Below are 26032 nucleotides of genomic sequence, written 5' to 3'. Positions count from 1 at the left end.
AAATGTTTATGTTACGTTCAATTGAGCTTATACTAACATTTGCGTTATTAAATCTGTATTGAAAACCTCATAGGCCTTAAGTTAGCAGGAGCTGCAGCTTAGCTGCTCGGCTCTCATATTAAATGCATTTTTCTATTTTTCAGTGTGCTGACTCACAGGGTACATGACCCTGCAAGTTCTTTTTGGAAGATGAATGTAATCATGTAGATCCGTTTCCCACCGCTTCTCATCGTCTTCCAAAATAAATGTTAAAATGAATTGAAACAGTGTAGATTAATGTAATGTACAAGATCATTCAAACCGGTGAAGACAATGGAACTGCTGACCAAAAGATGTGTAAAGAATTACAAAAAGATGAAATAACACCGGACGTTCCATTTCTGAAGACGTCAATTATAAGGACCAATCAAAATCTTGTAAAACAATATAGGGTGAAGATTAGGATTACTTAATGCTTAATTTGATAGGTTAAAGATGGTGGGGTATAACAAACGACCAATTGAATTTTGGGGGAATGTACATTGAAAAAGAGATAAAAATCCATGTCACGGGAAGTCATTGGGAATTAGGTAGGGAATGCTATTGATTTTATACAGAAACTCTGTCACTCTGTTTGGTGACTTTTTGGTTTATTTAAACGAATCCTCGCCCTTAGATTGCCCATTTACACTTTACCTCCTTATGAGGGAAGTGCCCTTTTTCCCCAGAGCTGAGTTCTGACTGATGGCGATTTGACTGATGTCCTGAAGACGAAGACTGAACCTGTGCGCTGACCTAATCCTTGGAGGGTAATTATGACAATGCATTTGCGATTTGTCTGTTTGCTTTTCCTTTCTAGGTACCAACTGCTTGCTTTTGACAGAGTCCTTAGCTAGATGTTTTCCAAATTAGTGTTCTAAATTGTTTTGCATGAAGCCCAACATGCTAATGCTAATCAGTGGTAAGGACAGGTATTCACCAAAACTGATGCAAATAGACAAACGACCGAGACTATGTTTTGTTGAACTGACGCCTTATTGACACTCTACTAAATTGATCTATGTTCACGCCGTGTTATGTTCTGATGTTTGTGATTCTCGCTTTAATGAAATCTTATCAAAGTTTCCATATCATGACTATGCTATTATGTTTCTTGGTGTTGAGATTAACGCAATTGCTGTTAGACTGTAATTAATAGGGAATAAAACTTATAAAATTCCACTAAACAAGGTGTTGTTATTCATGGCTGAAAGGTCATGGTAATGTCGTTGAATTGATTAATGACTTTGACTAAAGTAAAATGCATTATCGTGATAAATATTGATGACATTATTGATGTATTGATTGATATATTGATTAGCTATCTCGTCCTAAGGTATCTCTCAACTGGGTCAAAAGATTCATTGGCATAAAACGAGTCCTGATGTGTAATAAAATATCATAAAGGGACGCGTTTACACATCCACCACCTCCACCATCAATTCAATCACCCAAAACATAAGCACAGTTTCAACCATTCTACCTATGAGCATTGTGTAGGCTTAGTAACAGAAGAAAACACTCATAACAATCACCATTTTTCCTTAATAAAAATATGTTCACTATTTACATTACAAATTTGTGCCAAACTTTCATCTGTGTGTCATTGGTGTGTGTATGTTGTGGCTTGGATATATGTCAATGTGCTGTTGGCATGTATGAGATGTGTTATGTTGGAATGGCAATGGGTTATTGTGTATATGTGGTATGCTCTGTAGTACGTAGTGTGTAGTGCAGGGGTACATGTATGGCTAAGGGACAATGTGTGTGGGTCACTTACCTCTTTTTCATAGCCCCTGCCATTGTAGAAAGTCCATTAGGTTCTGCCACCCTCTCCCTCCATCAGCAATCCATTGCCATTCAATCACTTTGCAGAACTGTAACATCCAAAAACAGCGTGTGAAACACAGTTTGCTTGACAGTCTTTTGGGTCTGCTGTCAACATGGCTTGGCAGTCACACCACTGAGATCTAACCAAATCAGGTCCTAAATCAGGTCCTCTATAACAAATTCAAAGTAGGGAGGATTTGTGCATCTAATAATGTGTGTTAAATTAAAATCGTGCTATGTCTGCCCTACAACATACATTAATAAGTACAATTTGGTCAAAAAGTATTAAGTCACATAAACTGAAGAGAACTAAATAATTACAACTGTCCTAGATAGCAGATAACTATTCTCATAAGAGGGCCTACAGGTCACCAATGGATGTTAAGCAGAGCAAGATTCTATGTGTATGTAGGTCTTGTGTCTTGGTATTTTCTAGAGCTACTGTTACCTTGGTGATTATTGTATTCATGATTGTTATGATAAAACTTATAATGCTATTTAACCATATCAATGAAGTAATTTCTTGGGTATAATTTGCTCCTAATGTGGAGCTTAAAAGCAGCAATGTTTACAACTGTAAAAAGACCCCACATTGTAACAAACCACAATAATATCTGCCAAACGTATACCCATTCTGGCTCTAATCGGGTATCCAATAGCTACTTTGAAGGTGATCCAAGAATAGCTTCACCAAGAGGCTGGGTAAACATGGACTAAGGAAAGTTCCAATACTCTGCTGTGTGAGTGATCTGGCTATAGCCCTAGAAACACCATGCTTCATCCAAGACATGAGGAGGCCCAAGAAGTAGGAGTCATCTGAAATGGGTTTTTTTTTTACAGGGAAGAGTAGGGTCAGGTATGAGTGTATTCATGTAACTAAACTACATTTACTGTTGCATAAATGGTGTGTAACAGTTTCTAGTAAGTTGATCAAGTGCCCAATATATGGCAATGTGTCACCATGACACTCCATTCATGAAATGGGTTTTATTCTGATAAACATATTTCAATATTATTGCAGAGACGAGGGGAGTGATTTAATTTACCCCTTAACCTCTTCTTTAGAAAGTATGATAACATATGTTTATCACCTAAAATGTCATATGCTGACTATGGCAAATGCAAGGTTTAGGAAAATGCCTCTTTTTGCAAAATCACCATCTTCTTTTTGTGGAATGATTTCTTTTTCTTTTTTTGGACTCTTTGCACTGGGACTCCGCTAACCAGACCCCAGAACATGTGTTTTGACCCCTAAAACATAATGGAATTGGTTATACTCATAAATGGCATATTTAACTTACCTCTAATCCCTAGTATACAGTACAAAGTATACCCAAGGTCTGTATGTTAAATGTAATCAGTGGACTGGAGCACCAAATGAGCCTCCCACACAGTGACAACACAAACATGACTACAGGCCTACAAAAATGTAACCTGGTTGAGGCAATTTTAAAACTGCAATTCCACCTGTTGAAATAAATACTTGTTGAGATGTCAAACCCTTCCTTTTAAATATTAATAAGTAGCTGATATGTAGGCCTTATACATCCTAAGGCAGGATGTATGGCAATTATTCAATATTACATGTCATACAGTGAAAAATAACTCAAAAGCTATTCTCACTCTAGCAAGGCTGGCTGTTCCATAGGAAAACACTGAGTTACATCATAATACTTAATATTACTTAATAATGTTAATTTTGGTTGGGAGACAGCTAGCAATATAATTCACACACTCTATTAATTATTTCAAATGTAATTTAATGGCAACATTACATTTGTGACACCTATTGAGGAAAAGTTCTATTAGTAAGTAAACTTTTTCTGCCTAAATCCTCCAGAGGTGCATTTGTATGGGATGTGGATAATGCAATATCCTTCTTCCGATGGTCCCTACTGGGTCAGATTGTCAGAGGAAGGTATTTAATGACAAGGCAAATGGGAGCTTCATCGAAGGAATTCTTAAGGAATGGCAGGTATTCTGTCATGCTTGCAAGGGAGTGCCTTTTTGCCAAACTGTAACTCAAACTCTAAATATGGTGTAAATCCGTTTAGTGCTTTTGGCTCTGTATGTGAGCAAAATTTCATAGGGGTAGCTAGAATGGGTAAAAATATTTAATCCCTAACCCTTATGGTTTTTCCCTTGAATGGACCTGCTCAACAAATGGCATGCCACTCCAAATCTAGATACACAAAGGGATTTCCAAATTTCATGCAATCCATCTTTGGAAGCATTTGGTCTAGGCACATCACAAAATAAATTTTCAATAAGTGTGGCTGAACAATAGCCACACATTTGAGACCACCACTGTGTAACAATAGGCAGGGATAAATACTTTACTTAATTTTATCTTGTTATCAATATCATTTAGATGAAAGACATTGAAAAGTTCTATATTCAGTCTAAGATTCTCATTCCTCCATGGCTCAACAGCTGCTTCACAGCTCAGGGACATGTCAAAAACACTGAGCTCCATGTAGCTTACTTGGCTCAGATTGGCCTTAATGCCAACAATTACTGTGTATTTGAAGTGGCATGGTGCAGCAGATGGTATCTTAGTATGTGAGTTTAGGTGTTACAGTGTGTACAGACATCTGGGACTCTGCTTACTGTCACCCCAAGAAGATAGTATCTCATGGCCATGTGCACTTCAACAGCAGACATGAATCTGCTTCCCTTACAAAGCCTCCCTCTCAAACAGGCTCTATCAGTGCATCATCTACACTAAGGAGGCGGTGTTGCTGTGCGTAGGGCATTGCAAAAATGCTGAACTGACCAAAGTGGTCACCCTTGCATGTCCTCAAGCTACTGCATCACCTGCAGGATATGCGAACCATCACGACCTTTACTCAGCAAAACTTTCATATTTTCAGAAGCACTGGTCCAAACCGAAGGGCAAGCTCAGATCAGTGCATGTGCTAATATGTACATGCCCATTTGCAGGGCTGAGAAATAGAATAGGTCTATAACAAGTCTAAAAGAGCTGTAAAGCCGGCAATTCCAGAAACCCACCGGGAATCCCCCATGAGCCAGTCCAGGACTGCTGGTTTGTTTTTTCTATGCAATGTCAGAATTTTTAATCATGTTCTATGAAATGCTGTTGTGGGGATCCCTAAAATATCAACATAACCGTTGGCATTTGTTGCCATTATTCTTTGCACTCAGCATGTGTCTGTATTTTACCAGGAAAACTTGCTATTTTTCCAAAGAGTAACATTACGTTAGTTTATATAATACTAATGATTATCATGCAATAGCACCACTTGCAATGAGGAAACAAAGCTTATATTAAATTAGTGCGAGATGCCTCAATGAGAGAACAGCAGAACAACAGCGGGGACCTCTGACCCACAACCTGATTGTGCTGAAACACAAATGAAAAAGAGGCGTGCAGCAGGCCAGACAAGAGTTAATCTGCTTCTGAGTACACACCCTAGCCCATACCAAGGTGATCTAGTTTGCCCTGCAACTTGGTGCTGTCCCTTTCAAAAACTTAGGGGCATATTTATACTTTGTTTGCGCCAAATGTGCGTCAGAAACTTTAACGCACAATTGGCACAAAACGTGCACCATCTTTATACTATGACGCCCGACCCCGCGGATGTCAAAATTCCTCTGTGTGAGTCATTTTTTGGATGCGGGAAACTGCCTTGCGTTAATGACATGCAAGGTAGGCTGGTTTGCGTCAAAAATTATAAATATGGGCCTTAAAGACAGGTAGAAAAATACATTTCTTTTCTACCACCAAAGATTTCCTTTAACATCTGTAGGAAATATTAAAAGAGGGCCCTAATCACAAAACCGATTTGGAAGCATAGTTTCATTATCATCTCTAGTCTACCTATGTAATAAAGATTCACAATATCGGTTATATCTGGGTTTAATTATGCATCTAGGTTCCTGTTAGTACCACACCACCAGATAAGGGCATACCACGTAACATACCTCTACTTAAGTAACTATATTGGGTTGTTGAGCCCAGTAGGCTTTAATCCTATTTTCTACTCCGGTATTGTCTGCATCTTTCCTTATTAAATATGTATGCAGAATAGTCACTAGAGAAGTAAGCATATCACAAATACTTTTTCTGATGCACACTTGGTCATTTAGGGTCAAGTATACATAGATTCTCTTATCTGGCACCACGTGCCAAGGTATACGAGAACAAAGTATACCGAGATTTTAAAAGTAGTCATATTTTTATCAATATTCCCTTCACACTCCCGTGTAGCAATACACGGAAAATGCAAAAGATGATTGTGAATAGTTGAATTTCGTTGTACTGAAAAAGGAAAAGTTCAGGGTGAATTTTAGAAAGTATTTTACTCTTTGGATAAGAGAAAAAACATACCTAACACCTATCAAGCAAAGATGACTGAGCATCTCAGCAGGAACCTGATTATTCAGCATCAAAAATGCACTTAGTGTTATGCTTATGAGACATGCTGTCATCACTCAATGAGATTAAAGACAGACTCCCCGTTGTAGTACCAAGGCAAGGATAATGTTCACATCAACCTGCCATCAGGCCAGCTAGATTTATTTTGTTTAAAGAATGTGATCTATTATTAGACTCCATGAACATCCTTCTACATAAGGGTACCAGATCCAAAAAAACGTGTTTTTACAACTATGCCATATTAAGGATATGCTATGAAGTCCAGCCTGTCAGTTCAAATTTCTGTTGATATTTTAAAAGTCTTGTCAACATGAAGCGCAATCCAGGTAGCAAGACTTGGGTATGTTATTGTTATTCTTACGTATTCAAAGCGTAGCAAAATAAACTTGATTTTTTGGAAATATGAATGTTTTAGGATCAGAAGAAGCAGGTAAGAAGAAAATCTCTATGCACTTTTATCATGTTCACATCTAAAATAATTGTGGCTTTCGAAATGCTACATTTGTGGGCTTACTGTTAAGACAAACAGCTGGTTGATAAATCGATGAGGGACAGCTGACTACATGGTCATTATTTTATTTATTATTCAACATCATTTAAGATTTCTGTATAAATGTATAGCGGTTCTAACAAACAAACAAACAAACATTTGGGGTGAGATGTGGAAGGTGCAAGTGCAATTGAGATAAAAACGGTAAGTTTCATTTTTATTAAAGACGTGTGAAATGGGACTGGTGTATGTATTTTTTTAAATATATTAGTTAGGAAATTAATATTTTTGTGTTGCTTCGCATTTTTTTCTGTGGCAGTTTGGTGAGATGGCCTCTGCAGAAGAAAAGGTTTGCTGATCAAGCCCCTGCCACTTGCGATCTATTTAAAAGGTCAAAGATTTAGATTAATTGCCTTGATTTTATTAATTTTGGACAGGGCTGCTGAAAGCAGAAAAATAGAGGGATAATAAAAGCATTTTATTATCTCTTTATTTTTCCGCTTTAGTAAGGCGAGGCGGGGCCACCGTCCTCCACTTCAACAAGTGGAGGAGGAGTGGTGGTGTGATTCTTGTGCCCATGTCAATTTGTCTGGCTGTCCGAGGCTGACCAAACTGGCATGCCCACTTAGAACTCTCCACCTGGCTGCATTTACAAATTTGCATAACGGTATCATCATGCCAGGTATAATGTATGCAAGGTAGTCATTCTCCCGCAAAAAGGGCCACAGAAATGACAATGTGAAATCTACAAGATTTCACTGCATCATTTTGAACTGTCACAGCATCATTATCTGGCAATATGTGGGTGTTAGAAATGGGGTTTCTGGTTGGCTAGGGTATGCACCTCAGCCAGGCAGAACCTACCCACTCTAGTCAAGGCAAGGGAGTTACACGTCCGAGATAACCCCTGCTCACCCCCTTTGCAGCTTGGCACAAGCAGTCAGGCCTATCCCAGATGCAATGTGTAAAGCGTTTGCACAACACACACAGCACACGTAACGCAATATCCCCACCACAAAGGAAACACAACAGCAGATTATACTGTATTGTACACAACGCAATTAGTAGACCAAACATCACATATCAGTACTATCCTGCTACCTTAGCACCTGTCAGAACGTTACACATTAGTTACTCTGCAAACTAGCTGTACTCACATCACACAAAAGGTTACTCAGTCATTCTGCAACATAAGCATTAGTCAGGAAACAGGTTATTACACCAAGACACTTGTCATAAAAATATCATAAAACGCCCATAGTAGGAACATTAGAAAACATATAGCAAGTCATAACAATACATATCAGCAAGTCATGTTCATAAAAGGAACATCTGCACACGTATGTAAAAGCATTATCAAACAGGCAGGCAATATATATCAATCAGCAAAGTCTTTAGAATGAACTTTAGATTATAAATATATTGGTCCTTTAGAGAGTACCTGTGTAAGATGAAGCAGGCACCTCCAGTGCCTAGAGAATGAAGAAAGTGAAAAATGGGGCCCCCGGTGCTCCTCTGCGCAAAACAGGGGCCTCCCTTATCCTTTAGACCAGAGGAGGGCGGCACACACCTCCTCTCTTTCCTGGACAGGCCCCTCCGGGGACTAGCGCTCGTGCTCCAGATGTACTGAAAGAGGTTTCTTTGGGCGCCCTGGGGGCCGGAGAGTGGCACGACTTCGGCGCTACGCAAAACACAGCCCGGGTCATGGCGGTGAACTCGTACAGGCAGCACAAGCCTCAACCGGCCCTCACGAGGGGGGCCAACGTCCTTGAGATAAGGTGGGCGGCGCCACGCAACCCCTCCGACTTGGCAATGGGCCCCTGCAGGGGCCCATTGCCTCTTAGGGTCTCCCCCGGGCCTATCCGGGCCCTCCACTGTGAGGGGAGACCAAAACAAACCACACTGGACCACACCAGGGAGTCCGGGAGGTCGAGGGAGCAGGGGGATCCTCCGGTGAGGCTTTTCGTTCCCCCCCGTTCAGCAAAAGTCCTTTGGGAAGGGCCCTGGTGGAGCGAGGGAACTTCTGATCATGTTTCTACTGTGCCTGCCGGCACGCCCAATGCTCGGCGGCCCGTCCGACCGTCGAGAAAGTCGTGCCTGCCGGTGCCCCGGGGGTGCTCCACGGAACGCGGCATCTCACCGGGGGGCACAACAGGAGCGCTCGTGCTCCAGATGTACTGAAAGAGGTTTCTTCGGGCGCCCTGGGGGCCGGAGAGTGGCACGACTTCGGCGCTACGCAAAACACAGCCCGGGTCATGGCGGTGAACTCGTACAGGCAGCACAAGGAGGAGGGCCCAACAACAGGCCAGCACAAGGAGTATGTAGCAAGTCCTCTTTAGTGACCAAGCAGGTCACAGGTCAGCACAGCAGCAGTGGTCGATGGTGGTTCCTGGTGAGTCCTTCCAGCAGTCTGTGTCCAGTTCCAGGTAAGTTCAAGGAGTCTCCAAATTGTGGGGAAAATTCCCCTGTTCTCATACTCAGTCCTTGCAGTGTTTTACAATGATGGGGAGAGGAGGTTCCAACCAGTTACAACTGGTTCTGGGAGTGCCCACTCTCTCCTCCAGCACAGGCTCCAAACATCAGTGGGGGTTAACGACCCTATTGTCTGAGGCCAGGGCACAGCCTTTACAAATGTAGGTGTGCCCCGCCTCTCTCTTCTCTCACCCAGGAAGACTATTCAGTATGCAGATGCACCTCTGTGACACCTCCACCCTCCCTGTGTACTGGCTGTCTGAAACGTATGCACAAAGCCCAACTGTCACTCTGCCCAGACGTGGATTGGAGTCAAGCTGCAAAACACCAGAGTCATAAGCACAGAGAAATGCGTATTTTCTAGAAGTGGCATTTCTGTAATAGTAATAAAAAAATACACCTACACCAGTAAGCAGCAATCATCACAACCATACCAAACATGTCTACGCTACCCCTCATAAATCAGACAATACCCCTACACATAAGGCAGGGCATTTATAATGCAATCCTATGAGAAGGCAGCACTCACAGCAGTGAGACACCAAGTTAGGCTGTTTGTCACTACCAGGACAGGCCACGCAACCTGGCACATGTCCTACTTTCTACATACATGGCACCCTGCCCATAGGGCTAGCTAAGGTGTACCTTAGGGGTGACTTACATGTAGTAAAAGGGCCTGGCAAATAAATTTAGATGCCAGGTCCCTGCGGCAGAAAACTGCGCACACAGGCCCTGCGCTAGCAGGTCTGAGACAGGTATGGAAGTTTACTTCAGTGGGTGGTGCAAGCAGCGCTGCAGGCCCACTAGTAGTATTTAATTTACAGGCCCTGGGTATAGATATACCACTGTACTAGGGACTTATAGGTAAATTAAATATTCCAATTAGGTATAAGCCAATCATACCAACTTTAGATGGAAGAGCACCTGTACTTTAGCACTGGTCAGCAGTGATAAAGTGCTCAGAGTCCTAGAGCCAACAGTGAGAGGTCAGCAAAAATAGGAGGAAGGAGGCAAAAAGACTGGGGATGACCCTGCATAAGGGAAAACGTCCAACACTGGGGAACTGAGGTAAAGGCTATGGCAATATTCTAACTGGGAAATGATGTATGTAGTCACCACTAGAGTGCATAAAGTATAGCAGATTCAACCTTAAAAAATAGGATAAAGCTACATTGTTGATCTTTTCCTTAATGGAGAGATCCTCGTTGAGGAGAACTCATAAACATATCAAGCATTGTGTAGTTGGTGTATGGGATTGTACTGCAGGTGGCTGTATTGAGCCTTACTTCCTTCATTTATGTGTACCCAATACCAAGCTCAGTGTTGTTGGGATTTTGGGCCTGATGTACTAAGATTCCTATTAAGAAATATTAAATTGCATCAAATAACAATTTGATATTTCCTATTAGGAATCTATTCAAATGGATTTGGTAGAGCTAGGGTCAATACTGACACCAACGTCTACCAAATTCATTGGTGTTTTGTGAGCCAACCTCTGTATTAGTAGGTTGGGTCACAAACTACAGATTACTAGTGAGCTGCAATTTGACCTACCACTTTAATGTGCATGAGGTAGGTTGTAAATTGAGACGCTCTATGATTGGTTAGAGTGACAGGCATGGTTGGCAGCTGGGATCAGCAGACCACTATGTATCTATTTGCTTTTAAATAATGCATTTATTAAAAATGCAGCCCGTTTTGCTAATAGGAAAATAAGTTGCATTAAAAAAATAAAATTAATCCACTGCCTGCTGCTAAAAAGTGTTCTTTTAATACATTCACAGAGGGGAAGACGTCCACTAGGGAGATTCTTTCCATTCTAATTTTGAGTTGATGGTAAATTATTCATGTTTTGCACTGGGTTTCAGTCACAAACCATTAATACATAAACTAAGGAATTGATCTTTCTCAGGGGCGCCCTTCACCTGTCCCTTCCAAATGTCGATTCTGTATTTATTGTAAACACCAATTGTGATTCAGTAACATGTCACCAAATCACAATTTGGGTTTTGTACATTTAGAAAAAAGTCATTTTGTGGTCAGCAAGGCTCTCATTTGACATTTGGGACTTTAAAATCACTTGGTACATCAGGTCCTCAGAGCAATAAAGCAGGAACTGTTGCTCAAAAATTATGCAGAGCCAAATGCATAGTGGTCCAGGTGAACTGTTGTCTGCCTAAGGGACTGTCTGACAGCAAAATGACCTGTTGAGTCATAACATAAATCTACAGAGCACTTTGGACAGAAATGATTTGTGTCTAACACAAAAGGCCTGATTTAGATCTTAGCGGTCGCACCACCAAGCCATGTCGATGGCAGACAGGGGAAGACTGTCTTGTCGATGATCTCCCACCCACCATATTTTGATGTTTCTGCTCACCAGAAGGTGCACTGGTGGCAATTTGCTGATGAAGGGAAGACATTGTGGGACTCAATGGACATTGTGCAATGGCAGTGGCTGTGGAGTAGAGGTAATTCCCACACACACACTCTATCACTGCCATGTGTCCCCCCTGCATCACACACAACACAACATACCACATACACACCTGTATCGATTTCCATACCAACAAAACACAACACTTACCCACCACAAACACATTGACGGACACCCATGACACAACATATATACACCATTGACACTGCATCCCCACACAACACAACCACAACAATGAAACCAACAACACACTCACACATCCCAACTACACACATCGCAACAACAACCACCACACAACACCACACAGCTGAATGTTGCATGCAGCAGCACAAAGCATAACACAACATATACAACAACAGCAATGCCCTATGCAAGTGTCACACTTATTTACACAACCACAGCACCCACTTCAGCTCTCTCCACCTCAACCAGCCACTCGAATTGCACGCAAACATACACATACTGACCCGCACACATAACTGGCAGCACAACATGACAGGTACTCCTCTGGCAATGTGCACATGTGGACACAGATGACTACTGTGAACGTACCATCATTGTGATGCCAGCATTCCTTTGCCAGTGAATACTGACACCATGACGACCGTTGTATATGTGTGTTGTACAGCAGTGTGTCCACACCCATGTCTGACCTACTCGTGTCCCTGACATATGCATGTCACAGTAGCTAAAAAAGGTACTGTGACATGTATATGTCTGCAGTGTGCCCATGCTCATGTGCAGTGACCCCCCAATGTACACAGCCAATATGGGTTTCCTATCTTCATGTCCAGTGACAGGTGGCTCAGAGGGGCCATGTTGTAGAAACACAGACGTTCAAGATTTGCAATATTTGAAGTTAATTTAATTGTGGACTTTTCTCACATTATGCTATATTTTCTCAATATTCTAATAGCAAAATGCTTGCAGATAAATAGTTCATATAACAATTGCTCATTGTGATAGATAAAATGAAAATAGAGATTTATAAGTATTTAATATAAAAATGTATCTAGGAACTATGCAGTGACCTATTAACATGTACAGCATAAAATAATATATACATATATATGCATACACACACACATTATATTCATACTTATATATACATATATACACACTGTGAGTAAAATATAAATTTGTTAAACAGGCATAGAGAGTATGTATATAGTTTGTTATTATAAAATAGTAACTATACATATTCCTCAGATAAATACACATATCTAGATATATACACATAATCAGATTATAAATTCTTATCAACACAGGCATATGCAGCCATTGCTGTTTGGATATGGTTGTTATGAGGAAAGAGCCAACTCTTGAGTATGGATATTTCGAGACTGTCATTTTTTCAGGAGAGAAGGTATAACTTCAGCTTTCATTTCAAGAGAAACAGACATAGAAAGAGGGACTGTTTGTCAAATTTGAAAGGTTTTGGATGTTATAGGGTAAGAAAATAGAAAAAAGACCATATCATCTTGACATCCTGACTTAGGGGAGAGATTATAAAATACCTCAGACTTCTTCACTATTTGTGAGAGTGAAGAAAGGCCTACTGGAGGCTTCAAAAGCTGGGGGAACATTGAAATAAGAAGCAAGTCATAAGTTCTAAATACTGCATAGCTATTTTGAACCATATCCACAATATTGCATTGTAATTATAGCACCGACCACAGAAATGTTTATTGTGAAGCTTCATGGAGAGAAACACATAGTAGCTGTCTGTTCCAGTGATTGAGAGGCAGTCAAAGAACACTGACATCTTAGTTAATGCACATACAAGTTGTGATTTTTATATTCACTGGAATTCAACATTGTGAGATGTGGTTAGGAATTGGAGTGTGAAAATTTGGATTGCCAAGAATCCATAAAAAAAATAAAGCCTCTCTTTGAGTTGTGAGAAGATTAAATTCCTTGCTCCCATGAATGGGAGGGGAATATACAACAATGGCAGATCAAATCATTGTTTTCTTTGTATGAACGGGGAAACAAAATGCTTCAGCACGTGTATTCAATGACTCTAAGGGGCATATTTATACTCCGTTTGCGCCGAATGTGCGTCCAAAATTTTGACGCACAATCAGCGCAAACGTTGCCCGATATTTAAACCCTGACGCCCGAGCCCGCGCAAGGGAAAAATTCGCAATGTGTGCCATTTTCTGGATGCGGCAACTAGCCCTGCGTTAATGATATGCAGGGTAGGCGTTCCCGTCCAAAAAACGACGTACACAGCCGTGCGCCGTATTTATGCTTCCGGGCAAAAACGACTCTCGGCCGGGAGGCGGAGCAAAAAAATGACGCAAAGCCCGATTTGCGTCAAAATTTAACGCCTGGGTCAGGGCAGGCGTTAAAATGGGGCAAACACACCTGTATTTAATCAGAACACACAGAACAAACAACAGAGCAGCAGAGCAGCAGAGCAGCAACAGGGAGACATGGAGGTGATTTTTATTCAGCGTGCACGTTGACGCAGAGCCCTGCAGCAACAACAGCAGCTACAACAACAACAGCAGGGACCCCAAAGGCAGTGCAGAAGGCAGGAGAGTATATTCCGCCCAAGAACAACCCTGCATGGCCTCAGGGAACACAACATCATCCAGAGGTACCGGTTGAACTGGCAGGCCATTCAGCAGCTGCTGAGAAATATTGAACAGCAGTTGGCCCCCACTTTGGTGACACCCCACACCATACCAACAGAAACAAAGCTGCTTGCCGTACTTCACCTGCTGGCAAGTGGCTCGTTTCAGACAACTGGTGCCCTGGTTGGTGGAATATCACAACCATCATTCTCCGCATTCCTGCCAAAAGTACTGGATGCCATCATTTGCCTGACACCCCTCCACATCTGCTTCCCTAACACACTGCAGAAGCAGCAGGAAACAAAACAGGGGTTCTACGCCATCAGTGGCTTCCCACACGTCCTTGGTGCAATCGACTGCACACACGTACGCCTTGTGCCACCTGCTGCAACAGAACACCTCTACCGCAACAGGAAGCACACACATTCAATCAATGTGCAGGCCATAGTCGATCACCAAGGATTGATCAGCAACATTGTGGCTAAATATCCTGGGAGTGTACATGACGCATTCATCTTCCGTCACTCTACCATCAACCAACACTTCCAGGATGGACGGTATGGCAATGGACTACTTGTTGGTAAGTACAAAAATCCAACTTATATACACACTGCACAGCAACCCTCTAGGACACACAACACATACACCACAATAGCAACTCCTAGCCAGGAACACACTGAGGTCCTGACATCACTAGCCATGTTTCTGAAGTCACCATTGAACCTGTCGCACACTGGAATGTACTCCACAGCTTAATGTGAAGACATTAATGAGTGTGGTTGCCTAAATGTCACCTTGCAAATTGGAAGTGTCACAATAACCTGTACATTAATACATTGCATAAGTCTTAAGGTATGGGATATCCAGGGTACTTTCATATGAACGTCTTAACTACACTTTCATGTGTTAACTCTGCATGGAACTATCATCTCACCCCCAGTGAAGACACACGGACACCTGTATCACAAGTCACAATGCAAGGGAGGGCACACTGTTATGAAAATAAAAATACAGACTGCTGACAAACGGCTAGCTAACAAACACTTGCTCAGCCAAGGAAAAAACTCAATGCAAAATGTTTACCCTACAAGTATAGGTTGTCACATTAGTACACAAAAGAGTCACAGACAACACAAGACAACTACTGCAATCAAAGGTCTGTACAAGAGTGCTTTCTACATCTAATTTATCCCATTCTGTGTTTATATTTCAGCTGATCAGGGGTATGGCATCCAGCCTTGGTTAATGACACCATTTGGAAACCCCACTACTGCTGCAGAGCGGGCATACAACGACGCCCATAAGAGGACACGCAGCATTGTTGAGCGGACCTTTGGGATCCTAAAGTCAAGGTTCCGCTGCCTTGACATCACTGGCGGTAGCCTACTCTATTCCCCAGAGATGGTCTGTAAGATCATACTCACTTGTGCCATATTGCACAACATTTGTGTAAAAAGGAACATTCCCCTCCTTGAACCAAACCCAGACATGCCTGAAGATGACGAAGAGGAGGATGCTGGCCTGCAACAGGAGGGGGAACAACCAAACACGGCAGCAGGAGTGCGTAGGCGCCAACAGCTTGTGAATAATTTTTTTTCATAATTTCTTATATCAACACTTATTGCACAATTGTAAATAAACACAGATAACAAACACCACATCATGCTTTGGCCTATTCATTTCTGCCCACCTTTAGTTCGAAATTGCTGAAGAAGAATGTCGTCTCATTGAGCAATAATGATATAACAATCATGACACAAAAAAAAAACATCACAAATGTATGCACAGAGGGTAGGATGTTACATGATACATTACCATCCACAGAGGCCAACAGGAGTACAAATGTGGCAATTACACATGCCTGATCCAGACACCTGAGGCAGTCTCTCACTCAGCCCAAAAATGTAGATCATTAGAAAGTCTCATTACACATGTTCAGTGACAGGGTGGGACCATCCATGTGTACGTGACCATGTCCTCAATGGCTTCTCTCAAGTTTTTGATATAAACAATACCCAATTGGAACAACATTAGCTGCTACTAACTCATGAGGAGACCTTGAAGTTACAGTGACAACATACACCCAGACAGGTGATAGTGGATCCACATTCGCACACACATGTAAACATATGTCATCCAATCAACCGAATATTTGCAAGCTGCCCATCACAGTAGTGTCCCAGTTCGAACCTAGCAGGAAGAATGTAACATGCCACTAAACCAGGTAATGCATAAAGGGCCACATACATCAACAATCTATTTGTCATCAGCACATGAGGAACGCTGAGATTTTGCAAACATAGTCATTGCAAAATGGTATGTCAGATTGCTCCAAATCATCAATAGTGCAAACGTCAAATGGGCACATGAGATGAATGAATGGCTAACAGTGATTCATACCCAATGGCCTTACATTAGCCTGCTGCTGCAGGTTTTGCATAACAGAATAAATGAAAGCCATGGATAAATTAGCAAATCTGGATGGACAAACCCTAGGGTGCTGGGGGCCTAAGTCCACCTCTACCGCCCCCCAAATATAAAAGAATCATGTACTTGTGAACTAAACACATGCATAAGGCGCATGTGTGGCCTACATGTCAAAAGTCAAACACAAATCAGATACACAAAATCATAATAGGACATGGTTAGCCCCATAAAAACTGTAAGTGACTATTTCACTCCCGGTTTGGACTATAGATAAATGCATTACCATGATAATTGTGGACACATTTTTGAGAAGGAATACATCATGGTATCCCATCCATCATTTCAAAATAGCCATCAGCAATTACCCAAAATATGTCTACAAATATGGTTAATAAATTTTTTTAAGGTATCATAAATATTACAGTGTGAATGCCTTCTATACATCCAATAAGGGACATGTGTCATAGCTAACCACAAATGTGTATCACATAGCACCGTTTGGCCATGACAAATTTCCTTCCCCAACTTAAAAAAATGAAGACATAATTTAAAAATGCGTCAAATTTCCACGCATACAGCATGGGCGCCATAATTTTTTCACGTACAGGAGTGCACAGAATGCAGAGTCAAAAAATATTATATGAAAATTAATAAATTGATAAGGTACATGTCCACCATATTGTCCATGTTACGTCAAATTTCCACGCATACAGCATGGGCGTCATAATTTTTTCACGTACAGGAGTGCACAGAATGCAGAGTCAAAAAATATGATATGAAAATTAATAAATTAATAAGGTACATGACATGTCTACCATATTGTTCATGTTGCTTCACATTTCCACGCATACAGCATGGGCGTCATAATTTTTTCACGTACAGGAGTGCACAGAATACAGAGTCAAAAAATATGATATGAAAATTAATAAATTAATAAGGTACATGACATGTCCACCATATTGTCCATGTTGCTTCACATTTCCACGCATACAGCATGGGCGTCATAATTGTTTCACGTAATTGTTTTATTTAAAAGCAGTCACGGACATGGAGGTCTGCTGTTCCCAGCAGGCCTCCATCCACGTGAGTGCCCATAGTCGCTAAGGGGGCGCAAATTGGGACCCACCTCATTGATATTAATGAGGTGGGTCTTTGCGACCCCATAGCGACTCGCAGACGGTGTCGGAGACACCGTTCTGCATAGCAAATTGCAAGTCGCAATTTTCCGTCTTCCTACATCTGGCCCCTACTGTACATATTCGGTTATGGCCCATGGGTTCAATATTAGCAAACAACAAATTACAAATGGCATTGAGTGAGGGTTGTGATAGTTAGCACATAGAGTGACATATGTAGTGAAGTCAGTATGCGGAAGAGGTTCAGCCATAATGTCAGATGCATTAGGCATTATTTGGATGAGTAGTTTAGGCTGATGTCATCCATCATGTAGAGACATGGATATGCTAGGTGTGAGATGCCCTTATGTATGCAGGCTTCACATGTACTTCCTCTGAGACTTTAAGTGAACTATGTTGTGACAATTGCTGCAACAAATACATTACAAGTAATGTACAAATAACCCATTGTGCTATTCCACCCAATGCAATTCCAAAGGTAAATATTTGCCATTTCTCTTCACAGCTGCAAACATGAGTGCCGCAGATAGACACCAATTTGAGAGGCATGCCATGCGATACAGGCACATCCTGCAGGTGCAGTCGGGGTACCGGAGGATGGCCCGAAAATATCAATCAGATCGGGCCTCCGGGGCATGGTGGGCCTCACCACAGGGTGGGCCTACATTGCCCACAACACCCACCAACACCACATCCACCAGGTCTCCTCAAGTGGCCCCAGCAACATCGGGCACAGTTGACCCTGGCTCCTCATCCAGACCTGGACCCAGCCATGTTCAACAACCAGGACAGTCCAGTGGGCATTCAACTGCTGGCACAAGGTCCACCTCGACCGGCACACAGACAGCATCAGCCCCTCCTGTGGACCGAGCCGCATTCCTGGCATTGAGCCGTAAATTGGACAAGGTGTTTAATAAGGTGGACAAGCTGAGCTAGGATGTGGCGTATATAAAAAAAAGGGTTCGCTCCATCAGGACATTTGCCTTGTTTGACTTTTACCCCTCCCCTCTCTCCTCTTTCCTATTTTGTACTGATAGTTGGGTTTGGGGGATTAGTATTAGGTTACTATAGGTAATTAGCATAGTTAGTGTTAGGGAAGAGGGTGGGGGGTCCTTATTCTTTCTATCTTTATTTTTGGGGTGGGTGGGTGGATGGGGGTCAATGTTGGGATTCCTGTTTAATTAAAAAAAAAAAAATACAAAAAAAAAAAAAATATATATATATATATATATGATTGTTTAGGATAGTATAGTATGTGTGTAGGTTAGTAAGTGTTGTCCTGCATGTGTCCTGTCTCATAATGGTGGGTGGGGGGTTGATGTTTAGATCGTTTCGTTATATGTGTAGAGTAAGTTTAGCTTAGGTTAGTTAGGGACAGTTGTGGGTTAGTAGTAGTCAGGTTAGATTAGTGTAGGTATTACTTTTCCCTTAGTTGCCTCTTGTGTGAATAAATAGTAATAAATATATAGTTAACCATTTACATGATGCGTTAGGTGCTACTTTATCATGGCCTTGACATCAGTGTAGGTGAATGTTTTTGTATGACATTAGTGTCCTATGCTAGCCATCCCCAGAAAATGGAGGTTTAACATGCCAGCTACCCGTGTGATAACTTGGTAAGTATCCACCATTTGGGAGACCCACCATTGGTAGTTTGCATTGATCACCAAGGTTTTGTGTTGGTGAGTATTCTACTTCACAAAGTGTGCTTCCAGACTTGTTATTGTGGGTAATTTCATAGGTCGGACTGCAGTGTGATGTTCAGGGAGATCGTTGTAGATGAGGTGTTGTTAACACTCTTGTCTTGTTGCCTTCATTGCTGACCTACATCATGTGTGTGCTAATTCTGCATGACTTTCCTTCATGGAAGTATACTCAGAAAGGGTGATTGATGCAGTGTTATTTGTTTATGTTTGCTTACATTTTGCAGCATAATTTCATGTTTTAGTATTGCATGGTGCCTACATATCTCAGCCACCATTAGTTGACTAGAATTGCTATAGATGGTGCATCATTCTGTCCAACACAGCATGATTGTGTGTGGTTAGTCCCTTCATCAGTTATTCTCCTCAGTATGGTAAGGCTATGATGCAATCCTGGCCACTGCACAGATGTATCAGACTACATGATGTCAGGACAGTTGTATTGACAAGCTACATGGTTCCCACACAGGCACTTTGGAGTTATGTACTGCACAGTTGAAGTGTGAAATAACACAGTGACATATTAGGTGTGCAAGTGCTATTTATTTATAGGTGCTGTAGTGCAAAATGTCCATTGTCCATGATTGCTGGGTCAGTTCTGGTGCATTCTTACATAGTGATCCTACAGAAGGGGTGTGGATGATGCTCCTGACATGCTGGGGTGATGTCACAGACAGTGCAGAGGGACAGGAATTGGCAAATAGTAGGAGAGAGACATTCACTGGCAATGCTGACAAGTCATACAGTGGATTGCAGAACAGTCATTGAGTGTAGTTGTAGTGAGACTGGCATTTGTCAAAACGTAGGACCTTGGTCAAAGTAGGCCATGGTGCAGGGACTAGTGCTTCCGGGTACTCTTCCGTGAGAATGTGATCTGTTCCATGTCTTCTTCTTCTGATGTGTGTGTTGCCTGGTTTGTCCCTGTTGTTGGTTGTGAAGGGGCAACACACACCTCAGTGTTAGAAGACGTGGAGGCAGACATCCCGGGGGCTGCTCCCTGTGGAGTTATTAAGGGCAGTACTGCAGCAAGGAGGGCCTGCTGGTTTTTGAGAATGGCAGCCACATCACGATGGTAGGCAGCCAGGTCGGCCCTGAGGGGTTCAATGTTGCATTCGTGCACACGTTGACTGGATTGCAGTTGTAGGTGTTGTGTCAACTGGATGACAGCTGTGCTGATTTCCTTCAGTGTTTTGGCAAGTTCCTGCAAGAGAGATGTTCGGGTTTCCGTAGCAGCTGCCTGATCTGCAAATGACCTCATGCACGAACGCACCCTCTCAAGGCTGGCTGCCATGTTTTGCTTCCCCACCCGCACCTCCTTGGCCAGCTCCCGCTGGACACCAACTACAGTTCTTTCAAAGCTGGTGCCAGTGTCGTCAGAGTCCTCAGCTGTGTTGGAGCTGGCAGGTCTCACAATTGGGGTGGTGGGTGGTTCTTCTGTGATGGCTGCTTCTTCTGTGCTCCTCCTTGTGACTGAAGGTGGGGTCTGGAGGGTTTCAAGGACCTTTTGGATGGTCTCCTGGGAAATATTTATGGGCTCGTCATCCATGTCATCAGGGAAATCAGGGACAGGCATATCGGCAGGAGATCCATGTTCCTCTGCAATGAAACAGGGTACAATTAGTGTGTCTGTGTTGTGACAATTTTGCCATAAGATGCAAGCCTTTGGATGACTTAACTTTGTGCTCTGGTTTGGTATTGGTATCTGCTGTCCTTCATATGGGCATTGTTACAGGCCTATGGCTCACCTGTGTGTCACATGTATGATATTGAGTTATCAGACTTGTCTGCCTAATTGCCTCTAGGTGTTGCTTTGTCCAAATTTGGGAATAGCCATCTTTTTGTCCTACTCGTCCCTCCGTGTATATCTATTCTTATGGAGAGATATTTTGTCGCGTGGGCTCTCACTATCCTACATGAGATTACTGGATTTCTAGGCAGCAGGATAGCTAATGGTGTGGGGGACTGAGTCTGACCCACTTGTAAATAACTCTGTCACCCTAATTCTTTCTTTTTGCTCTGGCTAACTAGCAGTGCCTCATGTCTCCCATGGCAAAGAAATGATTAGACAGCCGAGCGCATGACATCTTTGGAACTTCTCCGGGAAGTCGTGGTCACTCAGATCCAAACCAATTCTCTCTTTTCCAGTATGATCTCATATACAAATGACAAAGACCATATTGGTTTTATATGATGTTTTCATAAAACAACTGACTATTAGATAATTAGGTGTGAGCCACAATAACCCAAACAATACAACATGGTAGAATTGAAATAGTCACCAGGAGTGTAAAACATTTGAACAAAGCTATCATGGTGCCTAACTGTTTCTACTCTCCCTCTGCTTGTTCTATTTAGAGCACAGCATGTTAAGCTTCGAGCTTGCCTGTCTGAATCACTGGGGAGACATCAGCCCTCATATCTGAGCAATGGCCTGTGATCTGGTTCAGCATCTGCAGCAAGGCAGGCAGCGTCTAGTTGTGGTTCTCTGTTCGGAAACTCCCTCTTGCGTGTATTGGGACAAGGAAGTGATTTTATAACTAACATGTCATCGTGATGACAAAGTGTCCCTACGCAGGAACGCCAAATCTGAACTCCTACCACGTCTATCGGCAATGTACCAGACTGTATCCTTGACTGGAGCACAGAGTGAATATGTTCTGGAGAACTGCAGTGCTGAAGTGGGCAAAACAGTGTGATATGACTAAAAAAACAACACCGTAGAACTGGCTATTTACAAAATTACTGATACGAAGCCTAATAAATAGCATTTAGTGCAAAGTGCACAGAGGCTCTAAGCTGTTAGCAAATGAGTAAAAGTACATTCAGGGCAAGGTGCAAAAAGGCATAAAGCCTGAAGCTAATGCGCAAAGTATACGTAAAACTTACCACACTACACTTTGACTGGCTGTGGGTGTTGTGAATGCCCTGGCAGCACACTTGCCTCTCAGGACCTGCCCCAAAATTTTTATTCACATTGACCTAAATGTACATGTTATGTGGCATATCCTATGCTTGGCAATGTTAGGATGTGGTATGGATGTAAACATTGTTGATGTTTCGAGATGATGTTGGGTAATGTGTGTTTAATTGGATTGCCCTGTTTATCGTATCAAGGTCCTATTTGGTTCTCAGACTGTGCAGGTGTGTTTCAGTGACCAGTTGCATGTGTCCCCTCCTCAATGTTGTTGTCTGAGCAGTATGACATTAGTGATGTTGCCTTGTTAGCCAGGCACGTGAGGGACCCTGACGTATGCAGCATGTGTGTGTCCTTAGTGCTGTGTGGCTCCTATTGCTATTTAATTTGGCTGATGTATGTGTCAAGTCTGGACATTGGCATTTGAGTGTACTGGTGCCTTTGTCTTATTTCTATAAATAGTTGTAGATGTCATCCTCACCACCTAAGTTAGGTATGTATGTTCCATGGGGAGGCTCCTGCCATTTGCTACTATAGCTGCACAGAGATCAGAGGTGTTATTGTCAACTGTTTTCGCAGTTACATTGCAGTTGTTGTTTTGGCTACTGGATTACAGATGGGGACCTAGTTTATGTAGGATACATTCTGACTGACGAGTGCCTGGATCTAAGTTTGACGTAGTGGCCTTCCCACCTGTCGCTGCCTTCCCTTGGCTCCATTGTTGTAATTACAGGATGGCCCCATGGGACTGTTGTTGGTGCTGTATTTTGTCATGCCCCAGCTTCAGTCTGTGCTGGCCATGCCCCCTTGCCGTGCCCCTTTACCCATGCCACTTCATATATATGCTGAGTTACATGCATTGTTTAGTAGGTATTCCCCCCCGGTTGCAGTTATCATTATTGTATTATGATTCCCCATGCGACTTACCCTGCATGTGCGTTGTGTCGTGGTAGTCTGCGCTGTCCTGTCCTTGAATCCCTGTGACAATCTCCTCAGGGATGACGGCAGCGACCATCTCCTCCATGTGGTCCAGGGCCTCCTGGTGTGCTGGACTCCCCCCTCCAGTCTGCAGTGCTGCCTTCCTGTTCCTGGCCATTTTTTCTTTTGTCCTACGTTTGCAGTCATGCCAGCATTTCTTACACTCGGTGACTGTTCTGCGTTCTTCAGCCACACTGTTGATCTTGTCCACAATTTGTTTCCATACTGATAGGCAATTTAGAGGTGATGAACAATTGGTGCTGGTGTTCCGTCACCTCTTTAACCAGGATTTCCTGCTCCTCTGCACTGAAGCAACACTTTTTTTTTTCTTCTGAAAATGCCCTGGTTCCTGTATGGATCATCCTGGCTGGTTCCTGGTCTGCTGTCATCTTCCTGGGGTCTGTTGTGGAATTGGGATCCATTTTGGCTCTCCTCTGCTGAAAGGGCAGTTTTCGCGGGTAAATTTGACGCTATAGCGTCAAAATAAACAGCGATTTCCGGGTTGCGCTGTCGTAAATCGACCCACAGTCATTTGCGTCGCGTTAACGTTGGTTTCCTTTACGACTTGACGCCGCTGTGTGCGTCACGAAATAATGACTCCCACCTGTTGGTTGCGCCGCCGTGCGTCAAAGTATAAATTTGACGCCCACACAGCGCATCGAAATGGCGTTAGCCAACGCTAATTTTCTTGACGCAAAACTGCGTTAGCGCAGTTTTGCGTCAAAAAGTATAAATATGGCCCTAAGAATGCAATAGCAAAACTCAAACCTGTCGAAATATCTGGATCTGAATGGACAGACCAAAAAGAAAAGAAAAAAAAAGAAAAAATGCTGCATGCAATAACTAAACTAGACATGGGGCAAGAAGAACAAAGACCAGTACAACAAACTACAGAGGAAGTAAAATACTGAAAATCAAATACATTTGAGCCACAGCTAATAGTAAGTATTTACACAACCAAGGGCCTGATTTATCCAAAGCAGGTTTACATGCCTAATTTAGAAATGACTGGCATGCTTGTGGTCATTTCTAAAGCATTGCCAGGAACCACCATCAAAGCAGTTTCTATAAAAATGTTTTCCAGTTTGGTGCAGGGTTCTGTCAAAATGATGGGATTTTCTTTTTCAAAAAAATAAAAAAATAATGCCCCCTTCACTGTGGGAGTCCTCTCCCATGGTGAGGTGGACAGTTTTCTGCTTTTTACTGCCCTTAACTGCCAAGGCTTGCCCAGAGGTGATGGCAAGTAAAAAATGGCTATATGTCTGCCCATTCTATTAGGGCAGAGGGATATATAGCCATTACATACAGCCCTTACTCCATTGCGCCTTCGGGTGAGTATGACTATGGCAGTGACAGAGTAGTAAAGGCTGTGGTCAAAATTAAGGCCCTCAAATATTTAAATTTTTCTGATGCCAGATACCAGGCAAAAAAACAACTATGTTGGCAGGGAGGGAATCCTGTCACCATTGTAATGGGTTTCCCTCTCCACCAAAATATAAATTGTGCCCTAAAGCTCCCCTCAGTTTAAAAAAAGCAGAAGTTAACAATTAGAAATGTTGCAGGCATCAAGTTGGTTGAAAACAGTCATTTTAGGAACCAAAAAAAAACAATGATAAATGATTTTCAATACAAATGTCCTTTGTGAAATAAATAATTGTCTTTCACAACACAGAACTGGATATAAAAAAAAATCAAGGGTTCGTAGTATGTTATTCTGGTGAACTCCTAATGAAAGTGCAAATGATGAAAATCTCTTTCAAGAGTCTATACAATTCTTTATATGGTTTGTTGTCTCAGTGTTTGAAAATAGCAGTAGCCATAGATAACATTTATTATGCAACAACTTGCCTTTGATTAAAGAAAGGAGGATCCTAAGGTATTACTAAACAATTCAGTCTGCTCCAAGAGTTGTCACTCATTTGTGCAAAGAATGATATTGAAATATAATTTGTTTTTATGAAGAATATACATATATGTATACATCACTCTATCTGTATGTATATATGTATGTTGTGTCTTCCATATGTAATATATGTTACATAATATAGTTGGTGAAAGAAATGCCATTTGTTCAAATTCATATACAAAATTATGTCCAACAGATAGAGTGATGATTCAGGGATAGTATTTGAAAGGAGACTCCATTTATTTTAATTCTGCTTGGGTAAAGTGTAAAGGTTTTATATGAAGAAAGTAGTCCACCAGAGGAGGCATATTTTCAGTGTTGACTAACCAATCAAGTAGCTAGGTAAGTGCAACTAAGGGTGCACCTTTGAATGTTTATTCAATCAACATTTTACTGTATCAAGACAGAGAATCCAGTTGTTCACTTTGCATTTCTGCTGTAATTTACAGTTGTATTCTCAAGATAGTTTGGATTTTTGGTCAACAGCAAAGAAGTTGAACGTCTGTTGATCATGAATTTTAGTGTAGTTTTCAGAGTTTTACTAGAGACTATTGTGGAAATGTTGTTAAATATGAATTTTCAAAGACAATGAGATATAGATTTACTTGAACAGCTCAGCTAATAATGCTTCTTTTATTCGTTCAGTGAAGCTATTTATTTATATCCTAGTTTTCAGCCTGAGGAATTGTGGCAAGTGGAAAACAATTCTTGCCTGTCTGTTATTGAAAAATTAATTTGAA

Source organism: Pleurodeles waltl, chromosome 2_1 (assembly GCF_031143425.1).
Source record: "Pleurodeles waltl isolate 20211129_DDA chromosome 2_1, aPleWal1.hap1.20221129, whole genome shotgun sequence".
Lineage (NCBI taxonomy): Eukaryota > Metazoa > Chordata > Amphibia > Caudata > Salamandridae > Pleurodeles > Pleurodeles waltl.
Note: the sequence above shows the minus strand (reverse complement) of the source record.